The sequence below is a fragment of the Hippopotamus amphibius genome, chromosome 13 (assembly GCF_030028045.1).
Source record: "Hippopotamus amphibius kiboko isolate mHipAmp2 chromosome 13, mHipAmp2.hap2, whole genome shotgun sequence".
Classification (NCBI taxonomy): domain Eukaryota; kingdom Metazoa; phylum Chordata; class Mammalia; order Artiodactyla; family Hippopotamidae; genus Hippopotamus; species Hippopotamus amphibius.
This window is the reverse complement of record NC_080198.1, coordinates 22,338,135-22,365,999: the sequence shown is the minus strand read 5'-3', so window position 1 is coordinate 22,365,999 and position 27,865 is coordinate 22,338,135.

The window sequence follows — 27,865 nt, the reverse complement described above, 5'->3', positions numbered from 1 at the left end:
TTTTTGCTTTTTTATGATCACCCTGCAGGCAACTTAAGAATACTCATCTTTCCCCAGGGGCTAACCTCTCCTACTTCTTATTCGTGGATGCCTCTGCCTTTGAACAATCAAGCATTATGTGCCTTTGAGCACAGGTTTGGAAAACAAGCTCTCTTAACGTTCCCGCTGCAATAGAGATTTCAACCTTTTGAACATGAAAAGCCTTATTAGTTGGTGTCATGGGAAGAACAAGAACTACAATACATCTGGCCCCAGGGCATGAGAATCTGAGTAGTCCATTTAATCTTCATTATTCTTGTTTCATGGCACTTTCATCTGGGTTGCCTCTGAGTCAGGTGCCCACTTCAGGTCCAACCAGTGGTTGAGGTAGGATTGTAAGATACCCCAATGTTGACTTCTTTGGAAAGAAATTCATTTAAGTGGGATGGAGGCATGGTAGATATTGTGAGATTTAGCCCATAGAATAGAATTTCAATTTGTTGTGGCCTTTCAAGGTGGGAAGTGGGAAGTAGGTCAGGGAAAGTGATGAGGACATGTTAGAGTGGCATACCCATGAGCTCTCTGAATTGCCTTCATATGTGGTCCAGATAGCTGAATAAGACCATGTGAGGCCAGTATCCAGGTCCAAATACCTGCTACTGCCTTGGGGAGAAACCTCTTTCTGCTTCGTAATTTCCCTACCTGGAAAGGACAAATGACACCATCGAGAGAAACCCCAAGATGTCTGAAGAGATAATTAAAAAGGAATAAGTGAATTCAAGAACAGAGGATACTATATGTATAACTGAGTCACTTTGCTGTACACCCGAAACTAATACAACATTGTAAATCAACTATATTCCAATAAAAAATTTTAAAAGAATAGAGGATACTTATCTATTTCACAGCTTTAAATACACAGCTTATCTCATAGCTATTACTAGCTTAAGGTCCCATGTAGTAAGGAGGAAAGAATGAATTTAAATCAGTGCTACTTAAAGTGTGGTCCGTGAACCAGCGTCATCAGCATCAACTGGGAACTTGTTAAAAACAACCTTTATTGTTTTCACTAAATGATAATTAGGAGCTGTTTATTACTGCAACATATCTAGACTATCCTGACTGATACAACCACAATTCAAGACTTGTGAAATGGACCAAAACTAGTACTTCAAGAAAATGGGTAGCTCTAGATGCTTACATAATAAAAGAAGAGGCTGAAAATTCATGAACCAAGCAACTAGTTAAAGGAATTAGAAAACAACCACCACCTAGATTTAAGGAAAGTAGGAGGAACTTTTTAAATAAAATAAAAACAGAACGTTTAAATAGAGATGATCCATCAAGCCAAAGTCAGTTCTTTGAAAAAGACTAAAAAAGTCAACAAATCCCTAGTGAGGCTGGTCAAGAGACAAAAGCACAAATCTGAAAAAAGTCAAGTCATTTGGAATGGAAAGAGGCTTATTGATGAGGATAGTTAAAACCAGCTGCCCCAAAAAACAACTTAAATCTTAGTGACCTAAAAACATTCTTGTTACAGTCCAGTGCAAGGTCAACTGGTTCTCTTCCCAGTGGTGACAAAGACTGCAGAACTGTCCCCACTGATACTGAAAAGGAGCAGGCAACTGCCACCAGGGGCAGTGAGGGCCAGGGTGGACTTGAATCATGCATCTAGACTTCCAGAATTCTAGCCAATGAGCTTTTCAGCAAGTGAGATTTTGCGTTCATCATTTCATTAATCTGCAAGTAATATGACCCTGCATTTCATGTGCTTGAATTTTTTGGACAATATGTATTGGTTATGATGGGGTTGTGTTGTGTTAATGAAAAAAAATTAAGTCAGAACTACTTATAAAATGTTACCATTTATAGGACTTGAAAATAAAAATGAAATATATAGCTTAGAAATATATACAAAGGTACTAATACTATTTGGTAAAAAGCAGAGGAATAATAACAAAATTTAGGATAGTAGTTAGCTCTGGGGTATCTACAAGTGAATTCAATGGTATCAGTACTGTTCTAGTCGTTTGGTTATTGTATTTTATGTCTTGCTGCATTACATGTATTCTTTGGTATGTATTAAATACACCCTCTGGTCACCCTCAGTTTCCACCTGAATTTTTAGATCTTAGCTTTTCCATTCTTCAGCTTTTCCATCTATGAAATGGGCTAGCTTCTATTTCCCTTATTAGATGAGTATAAATGAATATTTTGAGATCTTTGTGCAAAAATTTCTATCCATTCCAATTTCCTTGGCGTCTCCAAAAAGGAGGCAGACTTATGACAGTGGAGAAAGGGCAAAGGAAACTTGAGGGATGCCTTAATGTGGCTGCCTAGTTAACGTGCTTATGATTCTCACGCAGAACAGGCTTTCCATCCTCTGGTGCCATTTTGTGGAGGTGGAACACCCTGGGCTTTGTCACGTGAAAATTCATTAAATAAGTTTCTCCTATTCACATGAGAAAGGAGATGTGGGACAAGAGGAAAAGAAGGAAAGTAACAGGGAGGAGACAGAAGGGAGGTCTCCACCCAGGATGAAAAGAAGAGGAAGACCAAGCTGCTTCAATGGCTCTGTTTTCCTCCTACAAGCTCCAGGGGGCCTCTGAAAAGCTGAAGCACATTCACTTTCTAACTTGACTTGCCCACCCAAGAACAAGCAATTCCTTTAAGTGACAAACAGATCCCATGTAGCAATGACCTAAATTCACAGATTCATATCCAAAGATCTGTCTCTCCACTCCCAAGAATAAACTTCAGGGATCCCAGAGAAAGAAATGAGTTTTTAAATATTAATACACAAAAACGGGAAACAATCCTAGTGCATATTTTCCAGCTAATTCTAGCATAGAGAGTTGATGAGCAATAATAGTTTTTATTAAGCTAGAGCAGTTGGGGCAATATTTATTCATCTGAAACAGCCTAAGAAATGTAAATGATAAAACAAAAGGCACTGCAGACTGGGGAAAATAAACAAGCAGCCGGTGAGGCTGAGTGGAGCTTTTCAAAGAAGCCATAAAAAGCACCCCAATGTATAGGAGGAAAATGAAAGATCCAAAGGAAATTATCATATTCAAGCAGTTCTGCCGAACACAGACTCACCTCTCCTGGACTTGGAGGGGAAAGCAGTCCGTGGTAATAATTAAGAAAGCCTGCACTTGTTTTTTTAATAAATATTTCATGATATGTCATCTGCTTCCAAGAGAAGCCATAACACACCACAGCCACTGCATACTTAGCACTTGTGGAATGACAAAAACTGGGTTAATTATGCTAAGATCATACAAATTTAGGACTGAAGGCAGTGGGAGCTGACAGGCCATGTCAAGGGCTATGAATTTGGAACTCCAGGAGTCAGCACTGTCAGCTTGCTATGAGCCAGGCACCCCAACGGGTCTTACTCACAGGGGCACCCTCACTGAGAGTTCTAAAAAACACTTTTTTTGGCAAGAACAGCACTTCAGGGGCTTTCAGAAATGAGTGGACCGATGCCAGAAGGGCCTGAATCCTGCCTTTCCCCATCTCATGAGAGAACGTAACCCTCAGACTGCCTGTTTAGACATATTTGAGTGTGGGCAATTTTTTAATCTCTGGGAAGTTTGGTTCCCTTATTCACTGACTCCAAAAGTATGTACTGAGCATTTACTAAGTGACATGGACAGTTCTGGACACTGGGGACACCTTTGTTCGCTCCTGTGGAGTTCTTATCCTAGAGGGAAAGGCTGACTCTAAACAAAGGAAATATAATATTTTAGGCAGTGATGCAAGTTAGGTGAAAGGTCAATCAGGGAAGACGGTTGGAAGTGGAGTGGGGTGATTTAGGGCTGGTGTTCCAGAAAGTGGGGCCAGGACAGGCCTTGCTGAGAAGACGTGAAACGAGCCTGAAGGAAGTGTGAGAAGCAGGCATGAGGGTGAGAGCAGAGAATTCCAGGCAGAGAGAGCCACAAGCACAAAGGTTCTGAGAAGGAAATGTGCCCGGTGTGTTGGAGAAACCGCGAGGCTTCAAGAAGGCTGGTGAAGGGCCAAGGCGGGCAAGACTGGTAGGAGATGGAGCCCTAGGGGCCAGGAGGAGGCAGCAGTCATGTTGGCTCTCACGTCAGGTGAGGACGTGGAATTTACTCTGATGAGACGGGGAGCCATCGGGGGTGCAGAGCACAGGGCACACATCTTCTACTCACCTTCCAGCAGCATCTCCCTGGATGCCATGTTGAGAGCAGACCATCATGGGTCAAGCTCAGAAGCAGGGAGACCAGTCAGGAGGCTCTTGCAATGAATCCAGATGAGAGATGCTGGTGGCTTGGTCTAGGGCATGGTAGTAGAAGCCCAGACAAGAGCGGTCTAGAGGTAGGGCTAACAGGATTTTTTTGATGGCTTGAATATGGGAGGTCATACTGAGGATTCAAGGATGACTCCAAGGTTTTTGGTCTCAGCAGCTGAAAGAATAGAGTTACTTACTGAGAAGGTGTAACTGGAAAAGAGCACATTTAGGGGGAATATCAGGGGCTCACCTTAGGTCATGTTCAGATGTGTATTAGAAATTAGGCAGTGGGGTATGTGGGCCCCAGGTTTAGGGGAGTGGTTTTGGGCTTGATATATTAAGTTGGAAGTCCGAAGCATCCAGATGGTGTTTAAAGCCATAAGGGGAGACGACAATACCTAGGGAGTAAATCTAAATAGAAAAGGGTTGAGAACCACCAAAGGCAGGAATTTCCGATGTTTCTGTTAAATCGCAAATGATTGTATCTACAGAATGGAATAATTCGGCACCTCATTGAGTCTTCAGGAGTGAATATATATAAAGTATCAAGTATATATGTCACAGCATATAGTGCAAATACTAAGTAAATTTGAACAAAAACAAATTATCCTGTCGGAGACTACAGTAATTCTTATTATTCAGAAGCAGAAAATAAGGCTCAGGAGGGGTTAAGAGCTTCCTGCCTAAAGTCATACAGCTAATGAGTTTGGAGAACTTCACTGTTTGGAGATGAGATTTGCACCTGGTTTTTCCAACTTCAAATCAAGTATTTTACCCTCATTTGCCACATGCTTTCTTGCTAATGAACAAGTCACATGCCCGTCTTCAAGGAGCTTACACTTTAGTGGTGGGAAATACAAGGCAAGAGTGTATAAATTAAAAATATTTAAGTGGCAATCCAAAATTGGGGGGAAGGGAGGGGTCCTAGAACCCGTGCCCTGGGAGCCCTGATTGTGAGAACCCTTGGCCTCCTCATGTCAGGGCTGTGGGCTCTGGCCCGGTCGATGTTGCCTTCTTGGTAAGGACCTCATGGTTATTCATGTACGGAGTGTTATGGGGAAGATTCCCCCTCCCGAGCCCTTAGGCCAACCAGAATACTGGCCTAGGCATTATTCACTGCACTTCCTTGGAATTCAAGACCTGCCTGATGTAACCATAAACAACTTCTCCTACTTAAACAGAGTGCCTGGCCCAGTTAAGCCTTTACTGGAAACTCTTTATCTTTCTGAACCCTTCCTTGGTGTTCTGGTAAGGTACTGGTTGTCAAACTGCCCCCTACCCTTAAACAGAGGGTAAAGAGAGACCAAAGAAAGAACCATCTACTCCAGATTGATAGGTGGCAGGTTTTAACAAGCAATCTCTGTACCCACCAACGAAATCTTAAAAGTGTATTTAGAAATCTGAACTGGATTCAGTGACGTATTCAGTCCAGATGGTTTTAACAACACCTTAGTCTCTCAAGGCTGTGTCCTTGGAATACTTCCCACTGCAGGAAAAACAGGGGAAAGACACTCCAAGGATAGAGGAGGGTGAGAGGAGTCTCTGACTGCCCAGGTCCAGTTCATGGGTCAACTGGTGGTCATGTCCTCCAGATGCCCTCCTCCAACATGGGACAATGCCTACAGACAAGGCTTTTCCTTTTGCTCTAGGGACAGAGTTAGCCTGGCTTTCTGTGAATAACAACAAAAACAACAAAAAGCCACTCATTATTAAATGATACATTTTCAAATTCTTAAAGCTTTCTTGATCAGAACTAGAACCACATAGCAACACCAATTTGGGGTCTGTGCCAGCATTTCATATTGTACTTAAATTTTCTACATCAGGCTTTTACATCTTACTTATTTTATTCTTATGACAACAGGGTAGAGATTGTAAGGCTTGTGTTTATTATCAGTGTACTCACTTTATAGAAGAGGAGACTGAAGTTCAGAAAAGTTCTCTGACTTGCTTATTGTCACAAAGCTAAGAAGTTGGGGAGCAGGGATCTGAACCCCAAAATTTCTGTTCCTACATCACCAGCACTTAACCACAATTGCCTACAATTGCATATTGCCTACAATTGTGTATTTTGCTGTTGTTGCATATCAAATTAGTAAAAAAGTGAGGATTTGGACCTAAACCTTCTGATTCTTTCTCACTACATAACCTAAAGACATCCAATCTCTCAAGAGTCAAAATAACTTTTAAGAAAAGCCTTAAATTATTTCTCTAACTAACCTTGCTGGGATGGAATTTAAGATGAACTCATAGGATTCTGAAATTTTCTCTACAGCAAAAAAAACCCCAAAATTTTAAAGTTCTAGCATTTCAAAAGGCTGGTTTTCAGTGGCCATACACATTCCCTAACACCCAGAAATAGTTCTCAACATGATCCTATGGTATCGTTGTCAACAGGATTGATCAATTCATGGATTTTTTTTTCACCAAATTGAATCAGTTGTTGACTTGGCATTACTAAATGCCAATTAAAATGCCTATGTGTGTAATTGCTACATCTGTAATCTACCCCAGATAAAAAGTTCTCAAATGTCAGCAGTCACCCACATACTATTCAAAACCCTAAATCCACACTGGTCCCACACTTTCGTGACTGCCTCCCTCACTCCCCATGTAAACACTCATTGTTTTCTAAATGTCCTTCTATGCCAGCCAAAAATAAGTCTCTACTCACAGCAACCCACTCACATAAAGTTTTCCCTTCAATTTCTCTTCCAAATGTCCAAAAGAAATATCATAGAATTTAGGCCCCAGAAACTGTTTTTTATAAAGCCTTTCTTTTTCTGCTTCCAGATAGTTGGTTAAGGAAGAAATACAAGCATTGCCCTAACTATAAAGCTAGGCAAGCTTACTTAGTATATCTCAAGTACAATTTGGTCTGTGGAGAAAGAGTATGCCTGGGCACTGTGAAACTTGATTTTTGCAGAAAGGGAGGGTAGAAATTGATGAGGGATTTACAACATGGGGTCAGCTGCTATATCCTACTGGTCACTCACTTTGTGCTTTAACACGTTGAGGACAGACGGGGAAACCAGCACTATCTCAATTAGTTCTTTCCCGGAAACACTCTACCATTTTACAAATGGACCAGAAAGTGGCTTTGAACTGAAAAAGCTGGAGCTCTATAAAGACATAACTGAGCTATTCAATACCTGCCAACTAATTTCTAAGCCTTGGAATATCCACCTAATGAGATGAAGAAAGCTGAAGATGCTGTTCAACTTGCTGGTAAATAGCCTTCCTCCTCATTTGCAGTGGAAAAGAAGAAACATTGAAATTCTCTCTCTTGTCCTTTTGTCTGCAGAAAAGTGGATTTAGAGGAACAAGAAGAACTAGTTGCCTGCCAAACTCCCACATCAGCAAGTCAACCACTCCTGACATTTAATGCTACAGCCACTATGACCACCTAAAATTGTTCCTATTCTTTCCTACCCTTTATCCTGCCTTTTTCCTTCCTTCCCTATATTCTTGAGCAAATTTAGCAATTAAATACCATCCAGCTATTAAAGTTCTCATTTTATGCTTTAAAAAGATTACTTATGGAATGGAAAATGTTCATAGCAGCCCAATCGTGAAAATAGTTTTCAAAATTGTAGGTGATGCATGATCCCACTTTAACAGTGGAAAATAAAGAATATCTAGACGAATACCAAAACATTAACAGTGTTCTTCTTAGTGATCATTCAATTGTAATTGATTTCAATATACTTCTTTTTTGCTTCAACTAAATCCTTCTCAGTTTTATGAAAGAAATGTGTTACTTAAAGAAGCATGCCACTTTACATGGTATGTCATGTCTCCTCAGGCTCCTCTTGGTTGTGACAGTTTCTCAGACTTCCCTTGTTTTTTATGACAGTGACAGTTTCAAGGAGTACTGGTAAGGTATTTTATAGACTGCCACTCAGTTGGGATTTGGCTGATTTTTCCTCATGGTTAGTCCTAAGTTATGGTTTTTTAGGAGAAAGATCATACAGGTAAAGTGCCATTTGCACCATATCATGTCAATGGTACATGCTCAGTAAGACTTATCATTATTGATGATAATTTGATCACCTGGCCAGCTGAAGCACGACTGGTCAGCTTTCTTCACTGTAAAGTTACTCTTTTCCTCCCTGTGCACAGTCCACCTTTAAGGAAGGGAGAGTTATGCTCTACCTCCTTAAGGGGAGAGTATGACCATAGATTGTTTGGAATTCTCCTGCACGGGAGAGTTCTCTCATTTCTCTTTTCCCCCTATTTGTTTATTCAGTCATTTATGTATGACAGTATGGACTTATGAATATTTACTTTATACTCTGGGTTACAACCCAGTACTACTTTATTTCTTTTCTTGCTCACATAGTCTTAGCTTTGGCCTCTGGGAGCTTTTGCAGTGCCGCTTTGCCATACCCTCATCATTGTGGGGGTTTGGGGTGTTTTATTTTTGTGTACTTCCATACTTTCTGGCAGTACAAGATGCTCCAGCTTATCTTGTATATTTCCTGCCCCAGCCCTAATATCAGACATTTCTCTAAGCATTTCTGGTTCCTTTTACTGGAGAATAGTATTAGACACCAAGATCTGGGTCTAGGTGTACTCATTGCTACTGCGGTGTCATTGCTTCTAAGTCCTCTTAGCTGACAGAGCAAGGAGATATATGTGATTATATATACATCTATCTATCTATCTATCTATCTATCTGCAGGTAACTATCTTCGTACTAAATCAAACATAAGTTGGTACCGATGTCTCTGAATCCGATTGATCACCACGTGGATCATTCTAGCTTACTCCCCTGCCTTATTTGTAACCTCCCACTCCAACAGTGAAGAACCAATAAAATCAGATTCTCTGGGCATAGGTCCAAGGCACTGACACATTTTAATGCTCCCCACCTCCTCCTTCCTCCATCCCTCCTGTGATTCTAAGATGCTGCTAGGGTTAAGAACCACTGCTCTGGTCAGATTAGTCTTCAGTCCTGAATCCCCAGTGCCTAGTGTCTGGTTCACAAAAAATACTTGCTGTTTATATGAAGCTGAGACTGAGGTTTGAAGGGATGTGGACATACAATATGTGTGGGAAGAAAGGAAAGGGGGTGGACCTAAGGGTTAAGGCAGGAGATGTGCCTGAAAGATAAGGGACAATTAGAAAAGTTGGAGGATGGAACAAAGTGGAATTCTCACACACATGAATGAAATACACTGTCAAGGCCTCTGCTCTGTTTTCTCATCTACACAGAGGCAAGAGGAGAGAAAGAAGGCCAAAACTCCAGCAAGTGTGCTTCGCTGTAAGGAATAATTTCTTCACTGTAAAGATGTAAAAATAGAGAGCTGTCTGTGAAACACTAGCCTCTGTAAATCTATTAAAAACTCCTGTAGACACTGCTACTGAATTAGGTCAGCTGAGAAAAGCAGTTTGGAAAAGGAGTCAGAACTCTTAAGAAAAAGTCTTTCAGCCTTTCTCTGGCCAGGAAACAATTAATTCCTTACTGAATCAAGACCCCCCACCCCGTGCCCGCAGTGCAGTCACTTACTATGGGTTGCATTTGTAGGTAAGCTGGGCAGCTTATACCAAATCTCCTGTCGAGTTTCTCCACTTTCTCCCCCACTCATCTGACACATGCCTGTGAGTCCCACAGTCTCATCCTATTCCCCAGTGAGAGAGAACTCAGAGCATTGCCTGGCATGGAGACAGGCCCACTCCAACACCTGGATGCTGCCTACCTTGTCTGCTGCTCCTTGCATCACTCCCTCCCACCATTTCCCCTCAATCCACACGGACCTTCCCTTCTTCAAATATCTCATGCTCTTACACACCATGAGCCCTTGGCATAGCTCGTTCTTGCCCCACCTTCATCTAGAACTAGCTTCTTTCAATATCAGCTCAAGCATCACTTCAGGGAAACCCTCCCTGGTTGCATAACCTAAGTCAGAAGCTCCTAGTTTGATGGTCTCACAGCTATTCTTGTTCTGCAGAGCAATAATCTCATCATGTAGACATAAGCGGCCAGCTTTAGTTTTTGGTGAGTGTCTGTCTCCTCTTCCAGACTGTAAGGGCATTGTCCCAGCTATTTATTGCTGTATAACAAGTCACCCCCAAATCTGGTGACTCAAAACAACAGCGGTAATTTGGGTAGGAGCTGATGGGGACAGCTTACACCTGTTCCATGTGGCGTCAGCTCTACTGGTGCTGGAGGATACACTTCTGAGAGGGCTCACTCACATGACTGGCAGGTGGTGGCTGCACAGGGCCTCTCCATGGTGGCATGGTGACTGGGTTTTGAGAGCAAACATCCCAAGAGAGAAGGAGTGGAGGTGGCAAATTTCTTAAGGTCTGAGACTAGAAACTGGCACGGCATCATTTCTGCCATAGGCTATTTGTCAACAGTCACAGAGTCCAGATTCAAGGAGAGGAGACACACATTCCCCCTCCCCTTCAATGGAAGGCATGTCAAAGAATTTGGGGGCCATAAGGTAAAAATTCCACAAGCATGATTTTTGTCTAAGTTTCCTTCACTTCATTCCCTGAGCACCTAGCACAAAGCCTGGCACAGAAAAGGCATCGAGTTGAAATGAGAAAATTCATTCTTTGTATTCTTTGTGGATCAGAGAGCCTGTACTTGGCCACAGTATTTCTGGGCTGATTCCTAGCTCTAAGATTGTCTGAACTTTGCCTACAAGCCAACCTGTGGCACAAAAATGATACCTCAGTACTTGACAGAGGAGGAAGCCAATTCATTCAAGCCCACTCCTTGATTCCCGACTCACTTTCTTAGAGTTGTGAGGGAAGATGGCAAACAAGTCATTCTCACAATTAGCAAAAATGGCAATTATAGACACTTGCCTGAAAACACACTGTGCTTTAAATTAGTTACACATGACTAAGGCAAGTATTACCCACCTACAGTTGACATTCAACACCACCCACGGCAGAGCTCACAGCTGCTGATCTGAAACCACTGGGGAAATCAGCCGTGCAAAGAACTTGCTTGGGAGCAGTCTACCCAGTTATAAATCCTTCATGCAGCCTCATTCATTCATTCCAACCTAGCTTCCCCTTCCACTCACAGGCCTGATTAGAAACAGAAAATTCTTACTGGACACTTACTGCGCGCCAGGCAGTTTACGTGTGTTAATTCGTTTACTCCTCACAGCAGCCCATGAGACCATTTCCATTGCTATCAGCCCCCTTGTGGAGGGCAGGCAGTAAGATGGTCACCATATTCACACATTTGTGTGATCCCTCCCCCTCAAGGGTGGGCAGGACCTCTGACTGGCTTCTAACCAATGTTACATGGCAAAGGGGATGGGATATGTTGATCACACTGCAGTGCGATCTTGTTGGAGTCTCTTGGTCTCTTTCTCTCTATTGTTGACTTTGAAGAAGTGAATGCCAGGAGTCCCACAGCCACAGGAAATGAGTTCTGCCAACAGCCTGAGGGAGCCTGGGAGTGAACGCGCCCCTTGGAGCCTCCAGGTAAGAACCCAGCTGGAGCTGAAATCTTGATTGCAGCCTGGCAGAGGATCTAGCTGAGCTGTGTCTGGACTCTCGAACCAGGGAAACCGTGAGATGACAAATGTGTGTAGTTTGAAGCTACTGAGTTTGTGGTGCTGTGTTTTACATCAGTAGATGACAGTGGGGCTATTAAACATGTTGCCCAGGGCGTCCCCAGGCTTTAAGTTACTTCTTCCATTAGATTCTAAAACAATAATAAAACCTACCATTTGAGGGCACTTACGACCTGCCAGACATTGTGCCAGGTGCTTCACATGTGTCATTTCCTTTAATTCTCACAAAACCCCTGTGCAATAGGAACCACTATCATCTTATTTTATAGCTAAGTAAACTGAGGTCACAAAGGTTAATATGCCCAAATTCACAGATACTTAGGGTTGAAACCAGGATGTGAATCCAGGTCTCACATTTACTCTTAAATCTGTACCATGTTGCTTCCTGGAATGATGCAACATAACTGCAGGTGTGTCCTGATAAAGTAGCAAGGCATCAGACTCTGACCTAGGCTGGGGTTTGCAGAGCCTAAACTGGGCAAAGAAATTAAATGCGAGGCTGGACAGTATCTCTCAACTTGCAGAGCATAAAGCTAAGCCTATGAGTATAGAGTAGAAGCCTCTGGAAACAAAATAATCTGAGAAGAGTGTCATTATGAGGGCTCTGGGAAGGGCCTTCAGAACCTGAGTGAGCGAAGAACTTGGAGATAGCATTTTCACCAGGGACCTATCTGTGCACACGTCTGATTGCTAGATCTGAGATAGAGGGTATATTAGATCTCTTGTAAATTCAACTGCCTCCCCCAGCCCTGCAGGCTCAGCCTTATGGGTATAAGTCTAGAGCAATTCTGCAGGTAAACTAGAAAGACCTTGGGAAACTTATCATCCAGCCAGGAGCATCTTGTCAACCATGCAGTTATGAAACAATGTAACACTGGAGCAAAGCACAGTATGCTCAGACTTGTGAGGGTGGCCTTAGGCCAGCTCTAAGGTGGAACCTGCCATCATCCTATGGTCTGGCGATTTCAAAAACATTGCAGGAAAGCTGAAGAGAGAAAGCCAAGTAAAAAATGGGGTCCAGGGGTTACATATCTCAATTTAGCTTGACCTAGATTCTGTTTTGACAATGTCACAGGCTCTGTGCCCAAAGATGAACAAGATGTAGTCCCTGCCCTCAGGGAACTCATATGCAAGCAGAAGAACTCACAGAAATCAGAAATCAGCAAAAACCAGAAAACATGGAGGCTGATGTAAGCTATAGCAGAGGCCTATGCCAAATACAGTAGAAACATTAAAGCAGGAAAGACTGATTCCCAACTGCAAAACTGAGGAAGGATGCGTGGAAAGTGGCATTTGGCATGATTCTGGGAAAATGGCTAGGTTCCAAATAGGTAGAAGTAAGAAGACAGCTTGTTCCAGAAAGAGGAAGTATTGTGTTCAAGGATATGGAGCTGACAGATACCAAACGAATATGCAGAACAGCAAGAAGCAAATTTGACTAGCATGTGAGGGGCGAGGAAAACTACATAATGGGTCATAAAGGAAGAAAATATGAGAAGAGGTCATCTGTAATTCTGAACACAAATAAGTATAAATAAAGGCATTGATCATTGTTCTATGATAAATGGGGAACATGGGGAACTCTAAAAAATGTTGAAAAGGCAAATATTTAAATCTGCCTGACAAAGAAATGTCATTTCTCCTTGTGTAAGGGTCCTGGATAAAAGGGGCATTATTTCTTAGAGTATTCTAAGAAACATTGGCCACATGCAAGTTTCTATAAAACAAAGAGTCCTGTGGTAAAATAAGTATTAGAAATGCAGATATTCCTTTCCTGAAGATCTGAAATGTGTGTTGGGACATTAGAAACCCAGGGAAGTCCTGCAGGGTGAAAAGCGGCAACTCTGTATTACCCAGTGTTTTCCCAAGTATTTCACTTCTGACTTTTCTTTTTGAACAAACACACTTAACACTTCTTACAACTACAAGACGTATTGTTGCTGAGGGTACATGGTCTGTGTTCTTCAGTTTTTATGCCAAAAAAGAGCTTTGTTAAGGAATGTCCAAGTCCTTATTACTCCTTACAAGAGAGTTGAGAGGACGATTTCTCTTCTGTGTTGAATGAGTGAGGCTAGTTAAAAGGGATGAACTGAGGATGATTCTACCAGGTGGGCCGTCATCTCAGAAAATACTTTATTGAGTCTGTCTTTTCTGCTTCAAGGAATAGAAAACTTGCAGTGTTCACTATTGTCTCAGCTTTTTAAGGCTGCAAATGGACCTGTCTCCGTACAAGTATCAGAGCATTCCACATTAATTACAAGTGTCCATTAGAAGGCCCAGGAGTGGTTGTGCAGGCAAATAAATGGGGCCAGAACAAATCAGTAAAAGCACAGGACTTACTATAAAATCAGACCTACACTGCCAGGGGGTCTTCCTTGGGATCAGGAGCATAATTCAGCCATAAAATGATTCATAGCTGCTCCTTCTCTCCCCTTCCATATAAACGTTCTGTGCCTTGTGGAAGGATTCTTTTCATCTATTCCGGGCAACAGACCCAAAGATACAGCACAGAAAAGGAGCATAATTTGGCTATAAAAATGTTAAAATAAGTGATTTTATATAACTGAAATGCCAGTTCCTTTACTACATCCACCCACTCATTTTACAACCAGTTAATATTTTTCTGAACTGTTGTGTTGTATTCCACTCAGCTGCTTCTGCAATCTTCTTTGCCTATTTTTCTACAAGCCACAAGAATAAAGCTGTCAGATGGTCTGCAAAGCCATTTTTCTTGTCTGGCAAATTGTCTACAGGCAACCATAACCTCCTACCTGCTCCACTATATAATAGAAGTAGCCTGTCTTAACAAAACAGAATTTAAATATTCTTTCGATCTGTGTTATCTACAGGCATCTAGGATGAAATGAGTGAAAATATATTTCCCTGACATTTTTTGACCTTGTTCCAATGGGAATGGGATAGGTGTTCCTATTAAGCATGCCCTCATACTGACATGCTTACAGAAGTGTTATATAGCTCTCCAGCAGGTATACTGCAAGGTGTTTGAACTGTAATAATAAATGTAGCTGCTACAGGAGGAAGGATACAGCAAGAAAGTGCCCCAGAAGAAGATTAAGAACTGTAGTGAGCTAATAGTATACAGTGGTTGGGCTTTGAATGTGATGAGGATTTATGATTTCAATTAGTGCTGGAGAGCAATTTTAGAAAGTTATTAGCAGGCAACTGGCATTCTCAAAGATGGCTCATTTGTGTATTGCTCAAGATTAGCTGGGTCTTTTAGTTGTTTACAAACACACATGGTGGCTTGCATTGAATGTGCGGAAGTGACTGCAATATTGCATATTCAGAGCTCTTTAGCAGAGTTGAAGGCTGCTGCTTTGGTTTCTTAGTGTTCCTGTGTGGGCCAAGCAAAACTCAATATTGCAACATTTTCTTCATTAAAAAAAAAAGTTGAGTTTCCCCACCTGTTCTAAACTCTGATACACTATTTCAAATGAACAGCTTCCCCATTCAGCATACTCCCTCATATTTAAAATTCTTAAATGCCTCAAATACTCCATGTTGTGCTGCCTTGAATACACATTAATTTTTTAAATCTCCCCACTGGAATGTTTTGCACTGAAACCCATAAATCTTTGCGTCGTTGAAGTGCTCATGTTTTTCTCTTTTAAAGCCTTGGGGCATTATTCATACAGTGCAAAAATTTCTCAAATAAGTTAGAATCCTGGTTGAGGCATCTGCAAACACAACAAAAAGCACTCAACCCCAGGATGTGGAAAGCTGTGCATGAACTTGAAAGCTGTACATCAGCTTGAACCAGCAGACCTTGACCTCAGCATCCCATGGAGCCCGGAAACAGTTTACCCAGCCTGGTCATACAGGAAATACAAGGTAACTCTTCCACACCTGGTCCCATTAGGATTTCTCATGAACAAGCCCTTGGTACAGGGAAGATGTTCTCACTGTAGATATTCTCCCTTCTGCTTTTCATGAGCCTGGTCTGTATGGCCATTGAAGGTATGGTTCTTTGATCCCAAATTTCAAGTGGGTAAGAAATACTCATTTCCTATTTTCCCTACTTACTTATATCCTAACAATTAGAAAAACAAACATTTTAAATAAAAAATATATTTTCCTAAATCATATTAAGGTACTCAAACCCTTATTCCTCCAGCTGAGGGAAACTAGTGAGTGACTTGTGTTCTGGGAGATTTATCCGACAGAAAACAGGGGCAGGGTCCGCTGACACTGACCTGCTACATTCCAACTGCGGATACTTGCAGTTGTACATCCTTCTACTTCTCTGCCCAGAGACACACTGCTATGTACCCATTCCTTTCTGAGGTTCATCTCCGTGTTCCTTGACCCTCATAAATGAAGACAATAAATTCAGGTATTTGTACAAGGTAATAGGAGCAGAGGTTCCAAGAAGATTTTGTTTTTAATCCTGCAAAAATCCAAAGGCAAAGAGAGACCAAGGCTCTCTGGAATTGAGGAAAGGATAAGAGATCTTGAACATGCAAATATCTCTAAAAACTTACCCTGCCTTCAGTCTGTTGCAAGTGTAAGGATGCAAGATTTCTATTCTTTATCTTTCCTTTCCAGGAAAAGGCATCCTCTTCTCAACTTTGATTATCCTGAGCTTTGGCTGGGGTAAGCAGGAATATTCTCTGAGCGGGTGGGATTAGATTCTGGGCCACAGGGAGATAAGGATGTGGTTTTGATGGTGGGTGTGAGCAGACAACCATGATGTTCAGTCCAGGTGTAAGAGATGATGGCATGTATGCTGGTCAATCAGAATGGACACCCATAAAATTAGTGCTGTCTATAGAAATGATATGACTGTATTGGTAAATACCGGCTTAATATTAGCTCTGGATTTATATAAATATTGGGTGATTTTATTGATATATTAGGAAAAATATTTTTAATTTAAAATGTTTGTTTTTCTAATAGTTAGGATATAAGTAAGTAGGGAAAATAGGAAATGGGTATTTCTTACCCACTTGAAATTTGGGATCAAAGAACCATAGCTTCAATGGCCATATAGAACAGGCTCATGAAAAGCAGAAGTGAGAATATCTGCAGTGAGAACATCTAATTTTGAATTAATTAGAAGAATGTTCTAGGACTGAGCCAGGAAAGGTACTAAAAAATACTTCCCCCCACCCAAGTCAGAGGTATATAACAATATAAAAAATTATGACCTGTATGTGGATTTGCATGAATATTTTATTTATATCCATTTGTGTATACATGCATTCATACAAACACATATACATATATGTATACATATGTGTATACACACATGTACATATCCATGTGAAGGTAAACAACAAATTATGGTTCAACATTGATAATTCAAGTCCACACTTCAGAGATTTGTCAACCATGGGGACAGGGAGCTGGGGTTTTGATCTACCAATTCCCATCAGTAACTGGTGGAAAGCAGCTCTGGGAACATGAACTCTCTGGCACTTGAACCCTATCATATAAATATGCCAGCTGAGTGGACTGGCTGCAATGGTCAGCAAAAGCCTGTAGAGAGAGAGATATAGTGGAATGTAGCCAGAAGCCCCTGGGTATATGAGCATGGAAATGATGAGAGCTTCGGGGCTAACACTGTTTGCTTTAGGAGCCAATTACTCCAGGCTGACATCTGCTCAGCTTCAAGTCCAATGGATGAAAGATGACCCTCCCTTTCTAATAATTCTAATCATTCTGACAACGGTTCTGGAATATACTTTTTAAAGCTTCTGGTAGGTTTGAGTGCAATGCTGTGGTTTGTCAAACCTGCATCATGTGACAGCAGCCAAAAAATATGAAGATATAACAGATCAGCCAAGATGGCAGACTAGAAAAACCCTGAGCTCACCTCCTCTCATGGGCACACCAAAATCACAACCATCTGCAGGACAACCATCGACAAAAAAGAGAAGATCCTATCAGAAACGAACTTCTACAAAGAAAGACATAAAAAGGAACCACAACAACAAGATGAGTAGGAGAGGCAGACTTATGATATAAGTCAAGTCCCATACCCCCAGGTGGATGACCCACAAACTAGAGAATAATTACTTTGCAGATGTTCTCCCAAAAGGATAAGAGCTCAGAGGTCCAAGTCAGGCTCCCCGGCCTGAGGGTCCTGCACCGGGAAGATGAGCCCCCAGAATATTTGGCTTTGAAGGACTGGACTGCAGTGCTTACTTCTGGGAGTCCCAGAGGGCTGGGGGAAATAGAGACTCCACTCTTAAAGGGCACACACAAAATCTTACACACCCTGGGACCTAGGGCAGAAGCAGTAATTTGATAAGAGCCTGTATCAGACCTGCCTGCTGATCTTGGAGAGTCTCCTGGAGAGCCAGGAGTCAACTTCTGCTTACCCTGGGGTCACAGACTCTGGCGGCAACCATTCTTGGGAGTTCCTGCTACCACATGGACACTGGTGCTGGCAAGTGCCATTGTGGAATCCTCCATCTAGCTTATTGGCTCTAGGCTCTAGCCCTGCCCTGAACCAACAGCCTGTAGGCACCAGTGCTGGGATGTCTCAAGTCAAGCAACAAATTGGGTGGGGACACAGAATTACCCATCAGCAGACAGGCTGCCTTAAGTCCACCTGAGGCCACAGCTGTCTCTAGACATGACTCTGACCACCACCAGAAGGCCGAGGACACATATCCACACACCAGTGCACAGGCACAAGCCCCAGAATACCCTGGGCCCCCACACTCCTCCCAAGAAAGCCTACTCTAGCCACTAGGCAAACTTCATCCACCAGGGGGCAGAAACCAGATGCAAGAAACCACAATACCACAGCTTGTGGACCCAGCCGGCCACCAGCAGGCCAGAATCTACCCTGAGACCAGCTGGGCTCTGGCACTGTCCACAAGCAATACAGGGTTCAAGACACTCTGGACCATGTTCCAAACAAAGGAACACGGTAAAACCCCAGAATAAGAACTAAGTGAAGTAGAGTTGGGCAGCTTACCTGAGAAAGAATTCAGGGTAGTGACAGTAAAGATAATGAAAGAACTCAGGAGAAGAATGGATGCACAGAGCAAGAAGCTAGAAGCTTTTAACAAAGAGTTACAAAATATAAAGAACAACCAAACAGAGGTGAAGAATACAATAACTGAAATGAAAAATACACTAGTAGTGGAAATCACTGATGCTGAACAGAAGAGAAGAAAAAAAAATGAAAAGAAATGAGGACAGTTTAAGAGACCTCTGGGATAACATCAAGTGCACTAATAGTCACACTACAGGGGTCCTGGAAGGAGAAGAGAGAGGGAAAGAAGCTGAGAACATACTTGAAGACATAATAGCCAAAAAATTCCCTAACTTGGGAAAAGAAACACACATGCAAGTCCAGAAAGTGCAGAGAGTCTTATACAGGATTAACCCAAAGAGGAAAACACCAAGACACACAGTAACTAAAATGACAAAAAATTAAAGAAAGAATATTAAAAGCAGCAAGGGAAATGCAACTAATGACATACAAGGGAACTCCCATAAGGCTCTCAGGTGACTTTTCACTGAAACTCTGCAGGCCATAAAGGAGTGGCATGATATATTCAAGGTGATGAAAGGGAAAAATCTACAGCCAAGGATACAACCCAGCAAAGTTCTCCTTCAGATTTGCTGGAGTGATCAAAAGGTCTGTACAAGAAAAAGTTAAAAGAGGGTTCAATACCACCAAAAAAGCTTTCCAAGAAAGGTTAAAGAACTTCTCTAAGCAAAAAAGTAAAGGCAAAAACTAGAAACATGAAAATTATAAAAGGAAAAAGCTCATTGGTAAGTGCACACATCCAGTAAAAGCAGGAAGTCATCTCATGCACAAAGCTAATAGAAAAGTTAAAAGACAAAAGTAATAAAATCAATTCTATCCACAATAAGCAGTTAAGAAACACAAAACAATTCAATGTAAATATGATATCAAAAGCAGTAATTGTGAGGGAGGAGAGTACAAATGCAGGATTGTTAAAAAGCATCTGAAATTAAGAGATCAGCAACTTAAAACAATCACAAATATATATAGACTGCTACATAAAAACTTCATGGTAACCACAAACCGAAAACCTATACTAGATACACACAACAAAGAAAAAGGAATCCAAACATAACACTAAAGATGGTCATCAAATAACATGAGAAAAGAATGAAAGAAGAAAGGACAAAGAAGACCTACAAAAACAACCCTAAAACAATTAACAAAATGGCAATGAGAACATATATACACATCAATTATTGCTTTAAATGTAAACGGACTAAAGGCTCCAATCAAAAGACACAGGGTGGCTGAACAGATACAAAAACAAGACCCATATATATGCTTCCTGCAAGAGACTCACTTCAGATCTAAAGACACCCGCAGACTGAAAGAAAGGGAATGAAAAAGCGTATTCCACACAAATGGAAATCAAAAGGAAGCTGAGGGAGCAATATATATATCAGACAAAATAGACTTTAAAATAAAGATTGTTATGAGAGAGAGAGAAGGACACTACCTAATGATCAATCTCAGCAGATAAAACAATTACAAATACATATTCACCTAACATAGGAACATCTAAATACATAAAGCAAATATTGACAGACATAGAGGGAGAAATTGACAGTAACACAATAATAACAGGGAATTTTAACAGTTCAATTACATCAATGGAAAGACCATCCAGACAGAGAATCAATAAGGAAACACTGGCCTTAAATGAAACATTAGGCCAGGTAGACTTAATTGATATATAGAAAGCATTCCATCCAAAAGTAACAGAACACACATTCTTTTCAAGTACACATGGAACATTCCCCAGGATAAATCACATGCTAGGTGACAAAACAAGCCTTGGTAAATTTAATAAACCTAAAATCATATCAAACATCTTTTCCAACCACAATGCTATGAGACTGGAAATCAACTACAAGAAAAAAACTGCAAAAAATATAAACAGGTGGAGGCTAAACAACATGCTAATAAACAACCATGGATCACTGAAGAAATCAAAGAGGAAATTAAAAAATTCCTGGAGACAAATGAAAACACAATGACCCAAAATCTATGGGATGCAGCAAAAGCAGTTCTAAGAGGAAAGTTTATAGCAATACAAGCCTTCCTCAGGAAAGAAGAAAAAACTCAAATGAATTAACCCTACACCTAAAGGAAGCAGAAAATGAAGGACAAATAAAATCCAAAATTAGTAGGAGAGATACCATAAAGATTAAAGCAGAACTCAATGCAATAAAGAGTAAATAAAGACTAGAAACTAAGAGCTTGTTCTTTGAAAAGATAAACAAAATTGATAAACCTTTAGCCAGACTCATCAAGAAAGAGAGAGCCCAAATCAATAAAATCAAAATGAAAAAGAAGTTATAAGCAACACCACAGAAATATAAAAGATCATAAGAGACTACTACAAAAAACTACATACAATAAAAATGAAAAACTTAGAAGAAATGGACAAATTATCAGAAATGTACAATCTCCCAAAACTGAACCAGGAAGAAATAAAAAATATGAATGAGCCAATTACCAGTAAAGAAATTGAATCAGCAGTTTAAAAACTCCCAACAAACAAAAGTCCAGGAGCACATGGCTTCACAAGTGGATTCTAACAAACATTTAGAGAAGAGTTAACACTTATCTTTCTTAAACTATTCCAAAAAATTCCAGAGGAAGGAATGCTTTCGAACTCATTCAGGGAGGAAAGCATCACCCTGATACCAAAACCAGAGAGAGATATCACACACACACATACACAAAAAGTAAGAAAATACAGGACAACATCACCAATGAACATAGATGCAAAAATCCTTAACAAAATACTAGCAAACCAAATCCAACAATACATTAAAAGGACATATACAATGATCAAGTGAGATTTATCCCAGGGATGCAAGGATTTTTCAATATCTGCAAATCAATCAGTATTGATACACCACATCAACAAATTTAAGAATAAAAACATACAATCATCTCAATAGATGCAAAAACAAAAAAAACTTTTGACAAAATTCAACATCCACTTACGATAAAAACTTTCCAGAGAGTGGTTATAGAGGGAACATACCTCAACATAATAAAGGCCATATATGACAAACCCACAGCTAACATCACACCAAATGGTGAAAAGCTGAAAGCATTTCCTCTAAGATCAGGAACAAGACAAGGATGCCCATTCTTGCCACGTTTATTCAACGTAGTATTGAAAGTCTTAGTGACAGCAATCAGAGAAGAAAAACAAATAAAAGGAATCCAAAGTGGAAAGGAAGAAGTAAACCTGTCACTGTTTGCAGATGACATGATACTATACAAATTCGAAAAACACTATCAGAAAACTACTAGAGCTCATCAATAAATTCGGTAAAATTGCAAGACACAAAATAAATACACAGAAATCTGTTGCATTTCTATACTAACAATGAAATATCAGAAAGAGAAATTAAAGAAGCAATCCCATTTACCACTGCATCAAAAAGAATAAAATACCTAGAAACAAACATATCTAATGAGGTAAAAGACCTGTATTTGGAAAACTGTGACATTGATGAAAGAAACTGAAGATTACACAAACATATGGAAAGATATACTATGTTTTTGGATTGGAAGAATGAATATTGTTAAAATGACCATATTACCGAAGGCAATCTACAGATTCAATGCAATTCCTATCAAATTACCAAAGGCAGAGAACTAGAACAAATAATTTTAGAATTTGTATGGAAACACCAAAGATCCCGAATACCCAAAACAATCTTGAGAAAGAAGAACAGAGCTGGAGGAATCACAGTTCCTGACCTCAGACTCTACTACAAAGCTATAGTATGGTACGGGCACAAAAACAGACACACAGATCAATGAAACAGAATTGAGAGCCCAGAAATAAACCCATGCACTTATTTTCAATTAATTTATGAAAAAGGAGGCAAGAGTATACAATGGAGAAAAGACAGTCTCTTCAATAAGTGCCTCTGGGAAACCTGGACAGCTACAAGAATGAAATTAGAACATTCTCTAACACCATATACAAAAATAAACTCAAAATGGATTAAAGTCCTAAATGTAAGACCGGAAACTATAAAGCTCCTAGAGGAAAACATAGAGAGAACACGCTTTGATAAAATCAGACCAATAATTTTTTGATATCTCCTAAAGCAAAGGAAATAAAAGCAAAACTAAACAAACGGGGTCTAAATAGACTTAAAAACTTTGCACAGCAAAGGAAATCATCGACAAAATGAAAAAACCTACTGAAAGGGAGAAAATACTTACAAATGATATAACTGACAAGGGGTTAATACCCAAAATATATAAATAGCTCATACAACTCAACATCAAAAACAAACAATCTCGTTAAAAAATGGGCAGAAAACCTGAAGAGACATTTTTCCAAAGAGGAAATGCAGATGGTCAACAGGAACATGAAAAGATGCTCAACATTATCAATCATCAGAAAAATGTAAATTAAAACCACAATCAGATATCACCTCACTCCTGTCAGAATGGCTATCATCAAAAAGACCACAAATAACAAATGCTGGTGAGGATATGGAGAAAAGGGAACTTTCATACACTGTTAGTAGGAATGTAAATTGGTACAGCCATGGTGGAACACTGAAGGGAGGTTTCTCAAAAAACTGAAAAACTAAAAATAGAACTACCATATGACTCAGGAATTCCACTCCTGGGTATATATCCAATAAAACCAAAAACACTAATTCAAAAAGATACAGACACCCCAATGTTCATAGCAGCATTATTTGTAATTGCCAAGATATGGAAGCAACCTAAGTGTCCATCAACAGATGAATGGATAAAGAAAAGATGGTATATACGTACAATGGGAAAAAATGGAATAAAAAGCCATAAAAATGAAAGAAAATTTGCCATTTGTAACAACATGGATGTACTTGGAGGGTGTTATCCTAAGGGAAATAAGTCAGACAAAGACAAATACTGTATGATATAACTTAAATGTGGAATCTAAAAAATACAACAAACTAGTGAATATAACAAAACAGAAAAAGATGCACAGATATGGAGAACAAACTAGGGGCTACCAGTGGGGAGGGTGGAAAGGCACAACATAGGTGTAGGGGATTAAGAGATGCAAATTATTATGTATAAAATAAATAAGCTACAAGGATATATTGTACAACACAGGGAATATAGCCAATATTTTATAATAACTATAAATGGAATATAACCTTTAAAAATCGCAAATCACTATGTTGTCCACCTGTAACTTATAGAGTGTTGTACACCAACTATATTTCAATTTTAAAAATCAAAAAAAAAAAAAGAAATAAGAAAAGTAGGGAAGAGTGAGTCCTCTTAGAATCTCAGATCTTAGCATATCAGGAGTAGGGAAGAGTGGATATAAGGCAGAAAAAAATAAACACCAAAAAAGTGACTCAATGATATAAATATTGATATACAAGTACAGTTTTCTCATTGCCATTCAGCCATGAGTGTGAAGTCACTCGGAGCACATGACTGTCTGAATCTCTAAAATGCCAATGGTGACGGTCATAATTTTATCTAACCTTCTACCTGACATAATTTCTTTTTTGTCCTGGGTTTTGACTGTATTGGTTGAGAGACCTTGGACAAAAGAAATTTAGGTACAAAGCAGTGAAGAAAAAAACCATAGAGGCAAACACCAACCTCATTGTTCTTTCATACCACAAAAAGGGAGAGGAATTATAGGAAATAATTGAGTTGGTCAATGAGCAACTTAAGATGGTCTGTATTTAAGATTATCAACTCGATATTTTGCAGAATAAAGGCCAAAGCAATTATAGACGTGATTTCCCTAAAGAAACAAAAATAAGGAGACTTAGAATCGATGACTGTTAGCACTGAAAGACAGTGCTAATCAGCATAATATTTTATCAGTTCCATGTCTGATTGATCACAGAATAGGCTATTTCATTGAAAATTCTTTGTGAGACGTGTATAATTACGAATTAAGAGAAATGCAAACTGTATGCTTGCATATTAAAGGGAAACTATATTTTTATCAAAGCAAGAATCTTCCTTCCCAATAGTTCTGATAAAAGCATCAATCCTCAGAAACTCTGATTAGGACAAGTGTTTACTTCTGAACCAACCGTGGTGGTCAGCGGCTAAGGACTCTGTGCAAATAGAGACCTCTAATTTCCAGGCCACTTAGGGAAACTTCAGTCAAGTCAGAAACATCAATATGAAATTGTACTAGTATTCCCAAGCTTGCTTTGGTATATACTTGCCTGGTTTTGCTTATATGTGGGGGTGGGACTAGGTAAAAATGTTTTTAACCTGAAAAAATTTGCATTTGTCCTTATTACATTTATTACTGATAAATGGTACTTCCTGATGGAGACAGCATTACTAATCTGTGAGATCTTGTGCTGTCATGTGATACATGTAGAGAAATCCACCTCACATGTGGATTTCACACAAGTACACTGGATTCAAGGGCACTGTAGAATTATGTGAGACCTGCATAGAAGCTAAACAAAGCTGAGATCTACTTTGTGTACCCTGAATTTTAATATGCAGGAAACAGCAGGCTGTCTACCCATACAAATTGGCTTTAAAAACCAAGCAGTTAATCTCAAGGCAAATAATCTGTTACTTTAATAATTAATTCAAATTCTTTAAAAAGATGGTTAAGAAGCCAGTTACTAAGAGGTTTAAAATACAGTTATTTTATTGGATTCAACTTTCAATGAAAGTTTAATGTTTAAATCTAGACAAGTGAGGATATAAATGTTTTAATAATAAGTTTAGATTATTTGGGTAGTGAATTCAAAAGGCCGTTAATGATAAGTTTGCAGCAATTGGTAAAATAATCAAGGTCAAAAGAAGATTCAGAATGGTAGATGCAGAGGGTGTTCAGGGAAAACAGAGAGAGAATAACATAGAAATTAAATGGTCAAGATATAACATTTATTTTCTTTGGTTTTGTATCAATTTCATTCTATTTTTATTACAAAAAGAGTGCCCTGAAGCATGTAAAAAGAATTTAACAAAACAAATTTCTCAGTGAACTTTTAGTGAGAGAACTTTTTTGTTTAAAAAAAAAAGTTTGAACTAGAATAGGTAGAGAATACCAGTACCATAGGGAAGGAACTAGGTAGAGATTCACAGAGTCTAGGTTCCAGATTCAGTTCTGACATGCTATAGATAACTTTGGACAAGTCTTAACGCCACTGTATCCCAGTTTCTTTTGAAAATGAAGGTTATGAACTAGACAATCCCAAATATCCCAATGAGCCTTAAATTATGTGATTCTATATAGCACTTAAAAAAAAAAGTTAATGCATTATAATTCCATCAGAAATCCTAAATCAGAGATCAGTAGCAATTGTGAATATTGAAATGTACTCATATGAGAAATAAAATCAAGTTGTAAACATAACTGAACATTCTCTCAAGCTAGTTTCATATTCTCCAACAGGCTGCATAGTGCTACTTGAGTGATATTACTGAATAGAAGTTAAAAGGCAATAATAAACATTTTTAAGAGTCATACTATATCCTTTGATAAATGAAATGTGTGTTTGGAGGCAAGAACATAACATCTCAACTCTACTTTCTTTCTTCCTATTTTCTTCTTCTAAAGTCTATTGATTTTCCCTTGCCTTTTTAGGGAATCTAAAAGAAACAAAGTCATGTCTAATTCACATCCAGAATCTCCTTTTCATAGCACTCTTTGCCTATGTACTGGTTCCATCCCTGCAGGTTAGCAGATCAGGGAATAGTATTTATTTAACTCCAGGTGCTAAACTGGGTCAGACACAAAGTACTTTATTAAAGAATCTGTATTCTATAAAAAATAATCTCTGCTTTTCTTTTATATTCCTGTCTTCATAGACATAAGGAAAACTGGGACTATATTCAGAATGCTTTAACTCTATACTGAAAAGAATGAAGTCACTAAAGATTAGAAAAGTGACACAGGTTTCTGGTTTGTTTGTATAAACGATGATGCCAAATTCATTAGCTGGAGAATATTAGAAAAGAACAAGATGTTGGGGGAAATATGATGATTTCAGTATGTTTGTATGCATTTAAGGTGCTTTGGAGAAGGCCAAATGGAGATGTTCTCGGAGCACAGAACATATGAACCTAGAGCTTAGTAAAGGCGTCTGGGCTGGCATGTCCTTATGGTTAAATAAAGCAATGGGCCCATGGAAAAGAGTCTCTGAGGAGAAAGCACCAGGATACAGATCTCTCCCATGCCTCGCCTCATTTATACCCTGCAGCAATCTCATGGGTGAATATTATTAACTTCATTTTACAGATTAGGAAATACCAGGCCCTGACCAGAAGCAAGCAGATGAGAGCTTCTCCCATGATGAAACATTCCTTTTTTGCTTCATCTTCTACTTTTTCTTAGATCAAAAGGATTAAATGTGGCTGCTGCCTCCCTAGCCTTCATCCTAATCAGAATAAGGACTGATGAAAATGCAGTTGTTGATGGAAATCAGTCAAGGAGAAGATTCTGCCTACGGTTTCTCAGGGAAGACCTGTGTGATTTCTACTCTGAAGAATGGATGCTATAAGATAATGATTAGATATCAAATTTAAGGGAAAAAAGTTATAAGCTATCCTTCTTGTACAATCAGCCATATGGTGAGAAAAGTTTGACATTTGCATTATTATTTCTCATTCTTATTTGAGTCATGCTACCTTAAGAGTTTAATTTTCGTGCAATCCTTTTTCTATTATTATCCTTCCATTTTTATGAGGTGTCTGTCACTGGACTTCTCTGTGGTCAGAATTCCAATGTCTCATGTAACTTTCAATGCCAGCTCAGACTTTGGAATTATTCAACCATCATGGGTTTTTTTCCTTACTGACCTGTCCAGCTCTTTCCTTCCTGTCATGTCAGCCTTGACACTGGAAGGCTGGAAGCCAGTCATAGACACATACACAAGTATTTATTTCTGAAAATGTGGGTAGGGATGATGGAGCCAGCTGAGGCTGAGAAGCTATGCAAGTCAGATAACTATAGCAAATACTATAATAACTTGAAGTTTGTGCTAACAAACATTTCCCAGACCCAGACAGTCCCCATGGAAACAGGGCTTTGCTCCTGCAGTTACATCAGAATTTTCTTCAGTAAATAATCAG